The 11,896-nt window shown below is 51.9% G+C and overlaps 1 long non-coding RNA gene across 1 annotated transcript; it reads left to right on the top strand.

The window, feature by feature from the left end:
- Positions 1–341: 341 nt before the first annotated feature.
- On the top strand, positions 342–5,510 carry LOC142922816 (uncharacterized). The gene is made up of 6 exons (XR_012940360.1): positions 342–528; positions 1,996–2,097; positions 2,400–2,480; positions 3,394–3,503; positions 4,760–4,883; positions 5,420–5,510. It is a non-coding gene; the product is annotated as an uncharacterized LOC142922816 (long non-coding RNA).
- The last annotated feature ends 6,386 nt before the right edge of the window (positions 5,511–11,896 follow it).

The following is an 11,896-nucleotide window of genomic DNA, read 5'->3' as shown; positions in this document are numbered from 1 at the left end:
GCCACCGGTCACTCACTCTGCCACCCACCCACTCTCTCACCAACCCACCGACTCTCTTGCCAACCCACCGACTCTCTCGCCAACCCATCCACTCACCCACAGGGAGACACAAGGAGACAAGGGGACCCACATGGTGTGAGAGTGTATCAGCATCATTGTGGTTGTTGTGGTGGTTATGTTGGTTGTTATGGTTGTGGTGGTTATGGTTATATTTGTGGCAGTAGTGTTTATACTTGTGGTTATGTAGCTGGTGGTTATGATTATATTTGTGGTTACGGCGATTATGGTCGCAGTGATTGTGATTATATTTGTTGTGGTTATAACCCGCGATGTATTTCGTCGAGGATGGATGCCGCCGCGTGCAGGAGTTGGGCGAGGCGGGAGTGAGCCACCTGAAGCGCCCTCTCCGACGGTGAGCCGCCGGGCTGCCGGGCAGTGAGCAGCTCGGCCGGCGTCGCTTCTCCTCCCCCTTCCGGGGCTGCCAACCCCGGTGGTGTTGAGTCGTCCTCCTCTTCCACTGGAGCCCTGGTACGAGTTTTTCTTCGCGTCTCCATTATAGCGATTCATCTTACTATTTGGCTACTTCTGACGCCAGTTGTAGTGGGTGGAACGGAGAGCGAGACTTCTTACCGAAAGAACCAAAGAGTATGAACTTATATGGTTTATTTCATCTATTTTTAGTGGTTTGCTACCATTCCCTTTGCACTCCTATCGTTTTTGTATTGTTTGTTGTGACGTTATGACCCCGTGCCCCCTACTGGCACATCTTTGATCAAAGAGCTTTATAGCTCATTGGATTCCTCCAGCACAGAATCAATACCGATTCTGATGAGACCGGAACGAACACGTTTGAATCGAATCGCGTACTTCGCTTTACTAAAATAGTTGTGGAATCGATTCTTGTGAATCTGTTCTCGTGGAATCGAATCATCGATATTAATTACAGAGATTCACCATCGATATTAATTACAGACATTAATCAACGACGTCGCTAGGAGTATCGTGGTGCCGCTCTGCAAACCTTCGGGCTACTATCAAAGGTTTGTTCATGAAGCCATCCAGATATATAAACACAGACATAACTTCAACCGAGAAGATGGATACAAATTGAGTAATCATTGGAAGAATGTTATTAACCAGGTAAAACCTTAACTGCTTTATGGTGTTGCCTTAACTTTCCGCATCTCTAATTTCTTAAGCTTCCCACTCCCAGCCCCGCTCTCTTCAGCACTCCCCTCCTCATACCCCCCCCCCCCTCTCTATCTCTCCTCCCTGATCCTCCCCCCTTCTCTTACCTATATAGTCTCTTGTTTACAGCAGCTCTTTTGCCCACGTCGGCAATTGTTTCTTGCTGTGGTTTGTCCCACCTGATGATGGACGCTTGTGTTGCGCCCGAAACGTCGTGATTTAATTTATTGTATATTTTATGCCTATATGACTTTACCGAAAGAACCAAAGAGTATAGCCCAAGAGAGTTTGTGTAGGTGGGAGCGGTGGTGTAGCACAGTCGGGGGCACAGGTGGTGCATCGGCCAGTCATCTCAGTCAAGCAACCAATGGCAACCTGGGTCTGTCTGTCTGTGACCTCCTACTGCCAGCGGGCGTTCGACACTTCATGTGGCCTTAACCTGCACATAGCCTGGCATGAGCGCCGTGGTGACATCTCCACCACTTCGTGGCGAATGGCGGTTGTTTATGGTCGTCTCGCGATTAGCACTACGCTGCACTACGAACCCAGCGACCCGAGTTCAATTCCCGCTCACGGCCAACACTGGTGACGATTCCGTTCCTGGGCCTTCCCTTGGTCAACTCAGCCTCAAATGAGTACCTGGTGCGTTGTGTAAACATCGCCACTGGGGAGATTAAGGCGGCCGGATGTGGTGCTGGCCACCTACCCCCCTTCGTGTATCAAAGCTGCTGCTCGTTAACAGCACTTGTACCCGACAGTCCTGTCGAAGGCTACATGGGGGATCTTTGTCTTTGTTTGGTGGTGCAGCTGAGGAGGCGCAACTGCACGGCGAGTACCTCTACCGCAAGGCGCAGGAGGCCAAGAAGATCCTCGTAGAGGAGAAGGCGCGGCTCAAGAGGGCGCTCGATGGTAACGGGCGGCGAGACGGATCTAGAGATGGGGTCGCGACGACAAGACGGACGAGAGACAGCGAGACAGACTAGAGACATTGAGACGCGCAAGACAGACTAGAGACGGATCTAGAGACAATGAGACACGCAAGACGGACTAAGATGGGACAAGACGGTCTGACAATACAGGCGAGAAGACAACCGCGCGTGGAAAGCGTTTACAAATGAATCCATGCGTGCGCATGATTTTTCTTCCTTGTTAATTCTCTCCTGCCCGCCCCCTACCCACTGCCCCCTGTCCCCCTGACGTCGTCACCGAAGAAAACCTGGTGCTGCCTACGGACCTGCGGTGGGAGGCGCTTGAACTCCAGAAGGCCGTGGAATTCGACCAGGGAGGGGAGGGTGATCTCACATCCCTCACCATCACGTCTCCTCGCATCTCTCTCTCTCTTCCTTCCCGCGAGACTCTTGAGGCAGGGGGATAAGCGTCGCGCGTCTCCGCCCGCTAGACACGCCGAGTCGGCGTGCATCCCCGGCTCGCCGTAGGTCCTTCCTGCCAAGCGGTGGCACCGTGTTTTGCCGCGGAGGTTCGCGGTTCGAGAACGGCGGGTCCTCAACCCCCCCCCCCCCCCCCCCACCGGTTTAATGGGTTTAATGCCGCAGTTGCGTTGACCGTAAATACTGCACGGCGATTGCTTCCCAAGTGGACTTTGAAAAATCCCGTGGCGTGAACGTGGAAAAAGAGTCGGCCGTGTGTGTGTGTGTGTGATGGCTGGCGTAAATTTTGGTGGAATGTCAAATGAAGGCCGTGGTCACCACATAACGTGTGCTTCTGGAGCAGTCTTCCTTCTGGAGCGGTCTTCCTTACAATATTAGGAAGCCACTGGAGCTTTGCACTTTTAAATCATCGTCTAGATTGACAAACTCATTTCTTGAGAACTACTTTTTGTGGTTAGTTTGTCACACTTCCGATTACCACGGTTGGCTACGTGCTGTAACAAAGAGGTTTAACATGCACTGACGCACTCATTCACTCACTCATCATTTTACTCAATTTACCCACTCACCTGCCATATCACCCACCCACTCTTGCAATTGGGACTCATCCAGGTCTCATTATTGCTCAGCTTGCTACACAAAATCAACGCGATCACTGCAGAGTGATATTCTCAACCATTCCTGGTCGCTCCTTCCATCCACCCACACACACACCTTCACTCACCTGCACGGTGAAGTATGGCAAATGGTAACCTACCCTCTCCGTCCCCCCTGCCCCATCTACCACCTCTTTCTATCCACCCCCCCGTGTCAGTAGGAGTGAGCAGCCACATGGATGACGAGTACCGCTGAGCCGGCGTGAAGGACCCACACATCATGGCGACGACCTCACGCGACCCCAGCTCCCTCCTCAAGCAGTTCATCAAGGTGCGGGCACGGGGTCACAGGGGCTACAGGGTTTGGGGTCACACGAGGAATGTGGGTCCTCGTGTATTGCATGAGTACAAGCGCGCAAAGACAGAGGTCCCCCATATAGCCTTAACAGGCTTTTGGGACAGGTGCTGTTTGCGAGGGTGTTGGTGGCTAGCACCACAACTGGCCACCTTTATCTCTCTAGTAATGTTTACACACCGCACTAGGTACTCATTTGAGGCTGAGTTGATCTAGGGGAGGCCCAGGACCAGTTCAGATAATCGCCACTGGTGTTGGCCATGAACGAAAATCAACCTCGGGTCACTAGGTTTGTCGGGCAGCATGCTAACTGCTAAATTACCGCACACACACACATGTTCTCTATCGGCTTTAGAATCAGTTCCTTGCACCTCACACGAGCCGTGTCGACCAATCATCGGGCTTGTGCAGTGTGAGATAACTCGCATCCGTTGAGTTAACCAGAAGAAATCTGGTTGTTGATGAAAGGTGGAGGCTGTGTGGGGGGGGGGGGGGTGGTCGTAAGTGGTGGAGCGTTGGACACTTTGGTTTGGTGCATGCAGCTTTTGTCAACTTCATTCCTCGCGATTCAGTCCGCCTTTTCCCGATGACCGATCCCTTCCATTCATCGAAAATGTATCTACTGTAGCACTACGCACGGTCGGTGGTCACGGAAAGATGTACCATTGGGGGTGCCACTGTGGCGAGATGTTAACTCCCTCACCTGGTATACAGGAGGTCGCAGGTTCAATCCTGACCCTGATGCCTGCTGTATATTTGGAGTTGCGTGCCTCTTTCCGAGGAGTCGCGTGGATTTCTCTCCAGGTTCTCCGGTTTTTCCCTCCGCATTTAGAATCGACGTCCGTTTAAGAGTATTTGGCTGCTATAAATTTACACATGACGATAAGCCACTTAGTTGAGCTATGATTTGTGGCCAGGTCGCTTCTGGAAAAGAGCTGCATAGCTCAGTGGGCCTTACCTGGTAAAATATAAATAGTAAAGTTTTTCCAATGGTGCATCCCAGTTGTGCCAACACGGGGTTTGGCGACCCCGTATACCGGTACGGCTCGGCTCGGCTTCCGCAATGGAAAAAACAAACAACACAACCCGAGTCGGATACAGTGGGAGGGCGGGGAGGTGGGGGGGCGAACGCAGCGTGGCCGGGACGGACGCCGGTGGGAAGAGCGGACTCGGCGTGTGACCGCTTGCTGTCATGTTACCACACCACCACCACCATCCCACCACCACCGCAGGAGAAGAAGCTGATCCTGCCGAACGCTCAGCCGATGAACCACGGAGGCCACAAGCTGCAGGCGCTGGTGTGGGCGTGCTGCGCCAATGCCGTCAACGACTTCATCATCCTGCATGAGCACCGCGGTATGCCAGGCACGCGCACGCACCACAGTCGACAAAGCTCCCCCGTGTAGTCTTTAACAGGCTGTCAGGGCAAGTGCTGTTTGTCGAGCGACCTACGAAGGCCGGCAGGGCACACGGCGGGGTGGGTGGTGTGGTCATTACCGCATCTGGCCCCTTTTGTCTCCCCACTGTCGATGCTTGGACACACCGGAAGTCGAAGTCAGGTCACCGGATTTGTAGTGTAATGAGATAGCCACTCCGCTCCCGCTCCCCGGTGTGATGCATGGTGTGACGTGTGTGATGCGGTGCAACAGACGGGGGATGGAGGTGTATTTAGCTGTGCGTACGATGTGCGGTGTGTAGTATGATGCTGCAGACGGGGAATTGTGGTGTCTTAACTGTGTATGTGGTGTGATGTGGTATGATGCCGCTGATGGAAGGGCAGTGTGTTTAACTCTCCAGTACAGTCTGTGTGACACCTGTGGTGTGTCTAACTTTCCGGCGTGCTGTTCATGTGACACGTGGTACGATGCCACGGTGTACTTGACACTCTCGAGCGTGGTGATGCGGCACGACATCCGGACGTGGACATGATGTCCGAGGCATTCCAACACCTCGTGATGCACAACTTCACGTCGCGACTCGGAAAGAGGGTGCGTGCGGGCACCGTGCCAGTCTCACCCACATCTTCCTCCCCCATCCCCAAAGCACAAAGATCCCTCGTATAGGCTATAACCCTTTCTCATTTCCATGATGTACATATACGTCGTCGAAACGGAACCGTAAGAAAAACTCAAGTACGTCTTCTGACCTGAAGACATACCTTTTGCTCCCATAAGACTATGCGGGAGGGCGTGTGGCACAGTTTTGTTCCATAGAGTGCCGGTCGTGTCACTACGGTTCTCTGCGGTGAGGGCAACGCCTTTTAAAAACAGCAGCGCTACGCCTCTATAAATAAAATTAACGCCGAGCCGCTCGCGCGTACCGAGATTCAGCGGTGAACGTGACACCTACCACCCGGCAACTTGCAGATGTCTCGGAATGGGAAAGAGTGAGCAGACTTTTGGGCCAGGTGCTGTGTGTCCGCCTGTATATTCGGAGTTTGCATGTTCTCCTCCTGGTCACTTTGATTTTTCTCCGGGTCCTCCGGGTTTTTCCCTACACATTTAGAAACTTGAATTTCGAGTATTTTGCTGCTATACATTTTTATGTGAAAAAGAGCTGCATAGCTCAGTGGTAAAATAAAAATAGTTTCGTTTTACTTTAGTTTTCGAGCAACAGCACAGAGTTTTTATTTAACGCCATCTCTGAAGCTGAAGGTGCGTAATGTTGTTCATTTGTTAATGCATCCGCAGTTTTAAACAGGGTGGCCGCTGGCCTCTAACTGGCAAACGTCTGCGAGGACACGTAATGAGAGTCCAGCGCCGTCCGTGTGACTTGCCGCGACCCCTCCCGTGACTTCTGTGCCCCCCTTCCCCCCTCCCAACAGGCACAACGTCTACAAGCGCGACGGCAAGGACATCGAGTTGAAGGAGGTGGGACCGTGATTCGAGATGGAGCGTAAGTCTGCCTGACACATTGTTACTCGTCTCCACTTTACACCCCTGCAGAGGCGGTGGAAATTCCACATTCCTTGTGGACTTCCCTACGAAGTGGTTGTAAATTTTATCGACCCCTGAGAGGATGATGGGCTGAATGTAAGAGTCTAGCCTCGGGCTAGGTGGCCCGCGGGTGACTTGTAGAGCGGATCGGAACTTGAGTCGGTGGGGTCGCTGCTCTGGTCGCATTCGCTGTACCGTGACCCGACTCGCATTCCCCCACCCCGGATGCGATGTGTAAATTCAAAGATGATCGGACGTAATGCTGGCCACCCACACCCACCCCTTGGTGTGCCATGCTGGCTTTCCTACATGCTAACACACGAACAGCGCTTTTCCCACGCCGTCTGTTAAAGGCTGCATGGGGGTAATCTTTGCTTTTGTGTGTCGCGCAGTCTATGAGATTAAACTGGGCACGCTGGACAACGCGGCCACCGCCGAGGTGGAGTGGCCTTGGCGACCGTACATGAACACGGCGAAGAAGAGGAAGTTCCTGAGCGTGGAGTGAGGGAGGGGAGCGACTTCCCCCCCCCCCATGGGCCTGGGGGGAGGGGCATTGGGGGGGGGGGTTTGTCCCTGGAAAGCCGGAGTTGGAGTCGAACCTCGCGGCGCTCTCCGCCGAGGCTCGAGATGTTGAGGAGAGGTCGCCGCGTGGATAGGGCAGTGCGTGAATCGCTGTTCCAACCGTCGTCACACACGCGCATCATACGCGTCACACACACATTGCGGATGTACATTTATCAAACACAAACATGCACATCGTCGCATGCGTCGCACACAGAAGCACACAATTGCACAAAAAGACAAAGGTACTCCGTATCGCCGTTAACAGATTGCTGGGGCAAGTGCTGTTAACGGGTAGCACCTATGATGGCCGGCATGGCACAGAAGTGGTTTTGTGGCCAGCCCCACGTCTGGCTGCCTTTGTCCTCCCCAGTTTTGCGATGTTATACACACCCCACACCACGTACTCAGATGGCTGAGTTCGTAGTGCGCTAACTGCTGCACCACCGCTCCCCAAACGGTGTACATACACGCGTACACAAAACGAAACATTAACATTTATTTAAGTAACAAAAAAGAAAATACCAAGTCAGGCAGATGGAGAAAGTGGCGTGTCGCCGTGCACAGCACCGCTCGTAGCTACTCACCTAGGGTGGGAGCTCTTGGCTTCAATGCCACCCGGGATGTTTAGATGTGAAAACCTGCCATAAATAATATTTTTGGGAAGTCACAAGCGCCTTAAGTTGCATCTCATCTCGACCATTTTAATGGGCACCCCCCCCCCTGTAGCTGTCCCCCTGTGGCACAAAATAAACTAACAAAACTAATCTCTTTTTATTTTACCAGGTAAGGCCCACTCAGCTGTATAGCTCTCTTTCAGGAACGACCGGGCCACAAATGAAAGCGCTATAAAGTGGCTTGTCACGCAGAAATATATAGCAGCCAAATACTTTTAAACGCATGTTTCTAAATGTGGAGGGAAAAACCGAAGGACCCAGAGAAAAATCCACGCGGTCACGGGGAGAACATGCAAACTCCAGATATACAGGCGTCGGGATTTAACCCACGACCTCTATACCAGGCGAGGCCCCAAGGTGAATCAGCACTTGGCCTGCGAGCGGGTATTATTAGTCTGTCAGTAGGGGGTAATGATTCCGGATTTCAGTCTCAATTGAAACTGAAATCTGGAACACTTTTGTCATATTTTGCTCGTATAAGTGTGTTCATAAAATACAAGTTTGGTCATTGAGAGAGTTATAAATGTCCTATACGCATTTCATGTTTATTGTGTTTTTTGTATTTAATGTATGAAGAAAATACAATTTTGTATATGCTACAGTATGTTTCACACGTTATTCAGTGACACTGCATATGACGGGCAATGTTTGGGGCAATCGGCCTTCAACATGGAAAATACATAGAGGCCACATGACCCGTGGCCACCGCCACTTCAACCGTGGCCCCACCACTTCAACCGTGGCCCCATTGGCACGTTGATGTGTGGCTCTGCCTTCACCTGTGGTGAGAATGAGACCAGAAAAATTACAGGAGGCCGACTCCATATGAGTCCGTCACGCTCTGGATCTCGCTAATGGGACGTCGGATGAAAATAAAACATGGAAGCGACAAGTTTCTTCTCTGGCGAGGACATTCCCACAAGATTGCCACCTTTCCCAATTAATGGAATTTGCCCCAACATCACCCTGATCCAAACCAGCGGGAGCTGAAATCTTCCAGAAGGTTCAGGATTTATTGGTACAATCGTTCGGATGTTGGTGTCCGCATGGACTTAAATTTAAAACCCCCGGTCCGCTTGACGTCTTTTAAACAATACCTGTGGTCGGGTCCGCTCCCCCACCTTTCTATCCCCTGCTTTTTTTTTATAACCGGTGTAGTATATGTTGACGGTGTGTGCGTGTATCACAACGCGATGTAACCGGGCCCTCGAATTGCCTCAAGAAATGAATAAACAACACCTGTTGCTTTGCTGTTGTGATGTCACCACGAGGCGCCGAATGACGGTGGGACGGCGTCGTCGCACTCGTCGAGTGGACAAGGGCTCCGTGAAATGACGGTGCGGATTGCGCCAAGCGTATAGAGGTCGCCGATTGCACGCCGCTGTGGCTCAAACACTCGTGGGTCCACCTCAAAGTTCCTGTGCCCATTTGAACCTCATTGCCTGCGATGATGCTGCTGTCATGGAAGAACACACGTGGCGCCCTCTTGTCTCTCCATGTTGTCTTTCACGTCCCATCGCAGTTTTCAGGTCACTTGATGTTTACAGCCTCCGGTAAGGAGGCAGTGAGGTTCAGCCGCTCCATTTTTCTTCCTTTAGTGCACAGTACCGTACACGGATACGGGCACAGTACAACACCGTAGCTTTATTGATTGTTCAACAAAAAAGACCATCCCTCGCCCAATCTAGTTACCTATACGGTGTAATATATGGCGAGACATTTGTTAACGTAAAAAAATGGAACTGTAATGCTGAAAATTATACTCCATGAAACTCGGGGTTTTATGGAGTATCTGAGGGCTTCTCAACGCTTCATGCCTCGCCCCCACTGATGCCCTCTTCTCCCCACTACTACTGACGATTGTATGTAGGGTGTGTAGGCATTTACTTCCGACTGTTGTATGTAGGGTGGTGGTGGTGGTGGTGGGAGTAAATGAGATTTAAAACTGGGTGCTTAACTTGAACTCACCACCACTCATCATGTATGCACTCATCCGCCATCTTGCTCACTGACCCTGTTTCCGTGTTGATGGTGTGAGTCCGTATTGATGCTGTGAGTCTGTTGATCGTGTGAGTCTGTTGATGCTGTGAGTCTGTTTTGATCATGTGCGTCTGTGTTGATGCTGTGAGTCCGTGTTGATGGCTCGGGGGCACGGTACAGAGGGGCAGTACAACTGTAGAGTAATAGTTGTTGTCCAGCAGCGGCAACTGCGGTGGACGGGGAGTACACACGCCAGTGAGCCTCATGCGGGTTTGTCAGCAGGGCGGAGGCACTGGGGCAAGGATCACAGAGACCCTCCCTGGAAGACACTGGAACCCGCTCGTGGGTTGGAGAAGGGAGGCGCGGCCGAGTCGGATAAAAGCAGCGGAGAGCGAGAGCTCGTGGTTGCACGTTCTGGGAAGTGGAGTCGTCTCGTCGGCACTGTCGTCTTTTCCGACTTGGTCGCTGCCGTCTTCACTAGATAATTGGGCGGCCGGATAGTTGTTGGCTGTCTCGGTCGATGCCGTCAGTGTAACATGGTGGGGGTTGTGTCTAAGCTAGGCTATTTGACTGGGAGAAGCGAGGGCGAGTCTGTGAACCTGATGGTGTTAAATAAGGAAGGTGCGGAAGGTACGGGAGAGGATGAGGAAGATCGTGGGATGGATGGGGGAGGATGAGAAGATAGTGGGAGGGACGGGGGAGTAAGGAGGTGGGAGGGATGTGAGAGAAAGAAGGAGATAGCGGGGGGGACGGGAGAGGAAGAGGGAGATGGTGGGAGGGAAGGGGGCGGAAGAGGGAGATAGTGGCAGGAAAGGGGAATGAAGAGGGAGATAGTTGGAGCGACTGGGGAAGTAGAGGGAGATACTGGGAGTTATTTGGGAGGATTAGGCAGATCGGTTAGAGTAAGAAGGTGATAGTGGGAAGGAAGAGGAAGGAAGAGGGAGAGAGTGCGAGGGATTGGAGATGCAGAGGGAGATAGTGGGAAGGATGGGGGAAGAAAAGGGAGATAGTGCGAGGGACGGGAGAAGAGGGAGATTACTAGTAGAGCCAAGTGGGAGGAAGAGGGAGATAGTGGAAGGTACTGGGGAGGAAGTGGGAGATGGTGGGAGGGACGAGGGAGGAAGAGGGAGATGGTGGGACGGATTGGAGAGGTAGATAGTGGGAGGGACGCGGGAAGAAGAGGGAGATGATAGCAGGGACGAGAGAGGAAGAGGGAGATAGCCACTGATGTTCGCCGTGGCCAGAAATTTAAACTCGGTTCACAAAGTTCATGGTGTAGTGGGTGTTGAGGTGGCATATCCTGGCTGGCCAGGAGAAGGCAGTACAGCAAGTGGGATAAGCACCATCTCTGTCTGCATGGGATAGAGGGTTGCCCCCTTGCACGAGTGGGTTTTCTCTGGGTACTCCTGTATCCCCTCACGTTTATGAACGCTCAGTAATTGCCCAATTGAATTATTGCTATGCACCGCGACGTTCGTTTTGCTATGTCATGTGATCAGAATTGGGCGCCACGGTGGCGAGATGTTAACTATTTTGTAGGGTATACAGGAGGTCGTGTATTAAATCCTTACCCTGACACCTTTGTATTTGGAGTTTGTATGCTATCTCCCCGTGGTCGCGTGTATTTTTCTCCGGATCCTCCGGGTTTTCCCTCCACATTTATTAGCACATGTTTAGAGTATTTGGCTACTAATGTCCACGTAATAAGCCAATTTGTTGAGCTGTAATTGTGTGGCCGCTTCTGAAAGAGAGCTGTATAGCTCAGTGGGCCTTGCCTGGTTAAAGTAAAAAAAAATAGTCAAATAGTTTGCAATTGTTTATATCTGGGATAAATGCACCCGTGGCTTTAATGATGTGGGGATCTGCGCCTGGCATTTTCAGGTGGGATCCGGAGCAATGAATGAGCCCTGACAAGGCAATGGCCCACCCGTTGATTTGCTCCATGAGGAACTTTTAGGGGGCTCGGGACCGTGGCGCCAAGAAGACCAGCTATTGGACCATGGAGGCACCGAAGGGGGCGGTTTCCCCCCCACACGTAACGCTCCCTATCTGGTCGATAAAAACGTATCAATAGGGTCACAGAGCTTGGGCAATCGTTGGTGCCAGCTTACCAAGTGGCTTCCTTCCTGATTGTCTGTGGTTCCTCGCACCTCTGAGGCCTGCTTGATCACGTTATAAGTATAAATATTGTTGTTATCAAGTTCTAAGTGTAAAT

The sequence above is a fragment of the Petromyzon marinus genome, unplaced genomic scaffold, assembly GCF_048934315.1.
Source record: "Petromyzon marinus isolate PM22_M1 ecotype Great Lakes invasive population unplaced genomic scaffold, UKy_Petmar_22M1.pri1.0 PM_Scaffold_18, whole genome shotgun sequence".
Classification (NCBI taxonomy): Eukaryota; Metazoa; Chordata; class Hyperoartia; order Petromyzontiformes; family Petromyzontidae; genus Petromyzon; species Petromyzon marinus.
This window is presented reverse-complemented; position numbering and strand designations above follow the sequence as displayed.